Source organism: Propithecus coquereli, unplaced genomic scaffold, assembly GCF_000956105.1.
Source record: "Propithecus coquereli isolate 6110/MARCELLA unplaced genomic scaffold, Pcoq_1.0 Scaffold566, whole genome shotgun sequence".
NCBI classification, from domain to species: domain Eukaryota; kingdom Metazoa; phylum Chordata; class Mammalia; order Primates; family Indriidae; genus Propithecus; species Propithecus coquereli.
In genome coordinates, this window is record NW_012151574.1 from 1,238,465 (window position 1) to 1,244,464 (window position 6,000).

Here is a 6,000-nt window from a genome sequence, read left to right on the forward strand (position 1 = left end):
TGAGCCCAGGAGTTTGAGGTTGCTGTGAGCTAGGCTGATGCCATGGCACTCTAGCCCGGGCAACAGAGTGAGACTCTGTCTCAAAAAAAAGAAAAAAATCCAGAACACCATTTAAATTTGAATTTCTCCTGAGACATACTTATGCTAAAATAATTATTCATTGTTTATCTGAAATTCAAATTTAACTGGACATCCTGAACTTTATCTGGCAACTATAGTGACCTTTTGTGGCTGGCTTCTTTCAACATAATTGTGAGAGTCACCCATGCTGTTGTGGTCATCAGTAACATACTCTTTTTCATTGCTGTGTAGTATTCCACTGTACAAATGTACTAACATATATTTATTCCTCCTACTGTTGGTGGCCAAGGGTGGGTTACCCTTAGCAAGGCAGAGCCCTTAGTCGTGGATATTGGCTAAATTAGAGTCATTCACTCATTCAACAATTTTTTTTTTTGAGCATCTACTTCGTGTCTGGCATTCTTTTAGGCCCTGCTGTTACACAATGGGAAAAACAGCCAAAGTCCCCACCATCCCATGTACATTCTAAGGGAACTAAAATTCCTGTTCACTTGTTAGATGCTTTACCTGTGCTTCTCAGTTAAATGAGTATTGTCCGAAAAGCAGTTAGGATGGAGCCCCACATGCAATACTGTTCCAAAAACAGCAGCGACTAGCCAGGTAGTAGCAATATTTACAGAAATGCTGTGAGATGGGTATCTGCAGCCCCATTTTAGAGATGAGAAAACTGATGCTCCGAGAGGATAAGGCACTAGCTCAAGGAGACGCAGCTAGTTTGTAGCACAGCAGGAATTCAAAGTCATGTTCACGTGACTCCAAAGCCCTCTGGATTTCTCAGTGCTTGTTTTTCAGTCCTGATGGGCAAGGGGCCTATTGCTTGGGGATTAAGCTCTGCCTCTAGAGTCCAGATGTTTGGGGTACAAGGCTCAGCTTTGTGACTTCAGGCAAGGTTTGGGCCGTGAGCCCTAGTTTCTTTCTCTTTCTTTCTTTCTTTCTTTTGTTAGAGACGGGGTCTTGCTCTGTCACCCAGGCTACATGGCAGTGGCACAATCATAGCTCACTGCAGCCTCGAACTCCTGGGCTCAAGCGACCCTCCTGCCTCAGCCTCCTGAGTAGCTGGGACTGCAGGTGGATGAGCTCTAGTTTCCACACCTGCGGGATAGAGATTCACAGGACTGCCTTGGGGATCTACGGAAAGCTGTCAGTGCAGATACAGGCAGAAAACAGCAGACACTCAGGGAGCGCTACTGTGGACCTACAGTGAGTAGGGGCTTCTCAATGTGTAAGTTGCTAAGCCTTTAAATCAAATTCTCATTGACAGAAATAAGCTTATAGACATAGAAAGACGCCTAGAATATCTTCTTGACTAAATAAAAAATGAGATCCTAAAACGACAAGCAGGTGTGATGCATCTGTTTGAGGCCACATCTGAGGAGGATACACTGAACAACTGGGTAGGTAGCACTTACTCTGTGCTGGGTGCTGTCCTAGGTGCTCCACGAGCGTTAAGTCATTTTGTGCTCCTTACAGTTCTGTGGGTGCCAGTTTCGCAAGTGGGGAACTGGGGCAGAGGAGAGGCTCCGCTCTCGATGTCGGGCAGCAGCCTGCAAGCTGGCGTGTGGGCTGTGCTCTCGGCTGCTCCCTCTACTAAGGGTGATTTTTCTCTGGGGAGTAAAATTTCAGCATTTTGAACTTTCTTCTTTGCTCTTCTCTGCATTGTTTGAGCTTTTGTGATAAGTAGACTCTATTTCTTATAAAAACAATAAGAGGGTTCTAAGGTGTATTTTGGGGGTTTTGTTTTTGTTTTTAGAGACAGGGTCTTGCTCTGTCGCCCAGGCTGGAGTGCAGTGGCACAATCATAGCCCACTGTAGCCTCCAAGTGGGGCTCAAGTGACCCTCCTGCTCAGCCTCCTGAGTAGCTGGGACTATAGGCACTCCGCACCCAGCTTAACGTGCATTTCTGATGTCTTTCAGAATTAGCTGTGAACACCTGCAGGGAGGGCTAGCATCCTAAGAGGGAGTAATTTGGCCAAAGGGACAAGAGATTCCCAGTCTTGTTTGTGGTGGTGAGACCACTATCCTTGGAGTTGGGGACCCAGCGTCCAACCCTGACTTCCCCCCACCCTAGAGCCCTCTGTGACCGTGGGCCAGTCACTGCTGTCCCAGTCACTACCATCTTCCCAGCAAGGGCGCTGGCACAGCGTAGCTTTTGGTAAACACCCACTGGATACAGGAAGAACGAATTGCTGTCCCCTCTGGGTCTTGGTCCACCTCCTCCACCACCAAAATCTGCTCCCTGCCTTCCCTTGGGGCCCTGAGAATTGATGAAGGGGCTAAGTCACCGTGGAGTGCTAATCGGTTAAGGTTTATAGAGAGGCAAGCAACCAGAGACACCAGGGCCCACCCGATGGATGACTAAGGTGGCCTGCGGGCTGGGGGAGTGGTCTTCCGAGAGCCCCTGAAATCAGTGCGAGGGCCACTAGGAGAGAGGCTCAGTGTCCTCACCACAAGGGGCTGTTGGGAGTTGCCTGTGACCCTACTCGTGACCCTGTTCCTATCACCTGAGTCTGGAAAAGGCTGGGCCCAAGGGCCATAAATTCCTATCATTAGTCAGTATCTCTACAGCTGGGCTGTTTGCCAGGAGCCCTGCAATTATTTTTATCACAAGTCCTATAATTTTTTTTTTTTATCACTTTTTTCTCATAGAAGCCTTGTGAGCAGGGCTGGTTTTGCTCTTTCGGTTGGGAGTTGGGGGAACCCAGGTCTTGGAGGGTTTCATGGATTTCCTGGCTTTGCCCAAACCTCCAGAGAGGGTCACGGCCCCCTCTGGGGTCTGAGCTGAGAGCTGGGTGGTGGAGAGTAGCCATGGGGAGCCAGGGAAAGACTGAGGCTTGGCTACTTCCTAGCTGTGTGACCTTGGGCAAGTCACTCAACCTCTCTGTGCCTCAGTTTCTTTATCTGTCGAATGAGGAAGGAATGATAGTATTCACCTCATGAGTTAATACATATAGGTGCTCAGTAAGTGAGGTTCTGTCTAATCTTGAGTTGGAACCTGGATTCTAAACTCAGACCCTGTCCCACTGGGCGATTTGGGCAAGTCCCTTGCCGTCTCTGAGCCTCAGATGCCTCCTCTGTAAAATGGACATAATCCTGCCTGCCTCCCACTCCTGGCTCTCTCACTTCTAGTGCCATTAACCTTCTTCATTCAGGTCTTCAAACTGCCACCTGTTCCCTCTGCTTGGAACTGAGCCCAACACTCCCGACCCCAGCTTCGCTCGATTAACTCCCGAGGATCAACTCAGACATTCTTCCTTCCTGCCCTCCTTTCTGTTTTCACTTATTCAATAAATATTTCTTGAGCACCTACTATGTGCCACGGGGTGGAAAAGACAGGCAGAGTCTTCATGTCCTCATGAAGGGGAGATAGACAATAAACTAAAAAAAGAAAGAAAAAAAAACCCTTAAACAAACAAGGCAATTACAGAGTGTCATAAACACTTCATGAGGGGAAATTCTAGCACCCTAAGAGGAAGTAACTGGGGAGATCACTCCCTAGAAAGGCCTCTCCAAAGAAACACTTTTGTTTTAATTAGAATTTGTTCAAATATGTGCAAAATTCAAGCAGTGCACAAGCCACACAGAGCGCTTCTCCCTGCCATGCCCTTGTCCCCATCTTTGCAGTCTTCCTCCCAAGAGGCCCCTGTGTTGCCCGTTTCTTGGGAGTAGGTGACATTCGTGGGGACATCTGAGTCATAAGCAGCAGCCGCTGTTTTGAAGATGTGGGAGAAGAGTCTGGGCAGAGGGTATGACAGGAGCAAAGGCCCTGGGGCTGGACCAGTGTCACTGGAGTGACGGGCGGTGGAGGCCGTCGGGGCTGGAGGGTGGGGGTCTGGGAGCTGTGGGAAGGAATTTGGATGTTACTCTATGTGGCATGGGGATAACTTTCCAGTCGGGGGCAGGGTGGGAGTAGGGCTAGGAGTGAGCATCTTCTGATTCATGTTTTATAAAAGCGCAGCGGAGAAGGGACTTGGGGGCCTGAGTGGGACAGGAGACCAGCGAGGTGGCAAATGTGGGCTGCAGAACAGTGAAGACCGGGGCTAGCTGGGAGCGGGGAGTGGAGGCAGGGGGAAGTGGTCGGTTTGGGTTGTTGAGAGGTGGGGCTGAGACCAGAGAGGGTCTCCAGGCCATCTGCTCTCATGACACCTCCCCGCGGCTGGTAGTTGCGGCTTTGTGATTATTGGATGCACACGGCACCACGGCAACCTGGCACAGAGCAGGCCCTCGGGACACGTGTGCTGAGGAGCCACTAGAGGATGAAAAGGCCCTTTGTAAATGGAGATACGGCTTTGCAGAAGTGGCTGTGGCAGCCTCCCACCGGCTGGATCCTGCCCCCACCCCCCCGTAGACACTCCCCTCCCAGCCATCCCTGCCTTGCGAATCACCCCCAAAGCCATCCTGCCTCTTGCAGCCGGCTTCTGAGAGGCGGAAGTTAGAACCTCAGCCTTCAGCTTCTCCTATTGTCTTAGCTGTGGAACCCTTTTGCCATGAAAGCTGGATGTCTAAAATCCACAGGAAGTTATGATTTCAAACGCCCGAGAAGGTAGGTGAAAGAGGAGAGCCAGACGCAAATCTTAACACTGACAGTAGCATGTAAAGCAATCCTGGAGAAAAACGGGAGGCTGTTGAATGAAACCCCGCAATTTCAAATGGGGGTATACCTGACCATTGTCTTCTTTTCATTCATTCAGCAAAGAGTCATCTGATTATTTCAGCATTTGGTTTCCTTTCTATCCAAACACAATCCTGCTCTGTCCAGAGAAATACTCCCAAATGGTAACAATTTCTGTGTATATGTGTTTCCAAAATGTTTGTATCCATTTTGAAGCATCACACATATCCAAAAAAAAAATGCTCAAAACTTGAGTGTGCAGCTCAATGAATCGTCACAAAGAGAACCCCACCCAGTTGCCCCCAAAGCCTTCTTTCACTCACTACCAACCCGCTCCGGGGTCGCCGCAACCCTGACTCCTAACACCAGTGTGCAGTTTTGTCTGTTGTAGATCATTGTAGAAATTGAATAACACAGGGCGCATTCTTTTGTGTCTGGCTTGTGTTTGCAAGATCATTCGCATTTTCATAGCTAATCATTCATTCTCGTTGCTGTACAGTGTTCCATTGTATGAACGTACCACACTTCCAAATAGTGATTTCTTTTTAACAGTTCGCCTGACGATCTGAGCACACATTCAGTTTGGGAGAAAGCGGTGAGTAGGGACTGCCTTTGGCCCACAGACACATTTTATTTCACACACCTAGTGTTTTTGTTTTGTTTGCATTGAATTAGTTGCTGTTGAAGATGGACGTCTGGCTTCTCTTAGAGGATCTGCCATTGGTGGGCCCCCAATCCCAAGTGCCTGGAGCTCAGTCCTGGCTGTACCTTCTCTGCACATGCAGTTCATTCCCATTTTGCCACAATCCCCACCACTCCCTCTTGCCCTACATCCACTCACCGACATTGAATCTGTAGACATTTGAATATTTCACTCCATCTTTAATTCAGCAGAGGTGGCCAAAAATACTTTATTCTGAGATGTATGCAACAACCAGTCAATCTGGCCGCCCAAGTGAGTATATAAGTTGCCTCCTTTGGGTTAAACTCTGGAATGCATATTGGAGTGCTCAAACAATTTATTATCATTATTACTATTTCAAAAACGTTTTCAAGGCCGGGCGTGGTGGCTCACGCCTGTAATCCTAGCACTCTGGGAGTCTGAGGCAGGAGGATCGCTTGAGCTCAGGAGTTCGAGACCAGCCTCAGCAAGAGCACGACCCCATCTCTACTAAAAACAGAAAAATTAGCCGGGTGTGGTGGCATGCACCTGTAATCCCAGCTGCTTGGGAGGCTGAGGTAGGAGGATCACTTGAGCCCAGGAGTCTGAGGTTGCTGTGAGCTAGGCTGATGCCATGGCACTCTAGCCT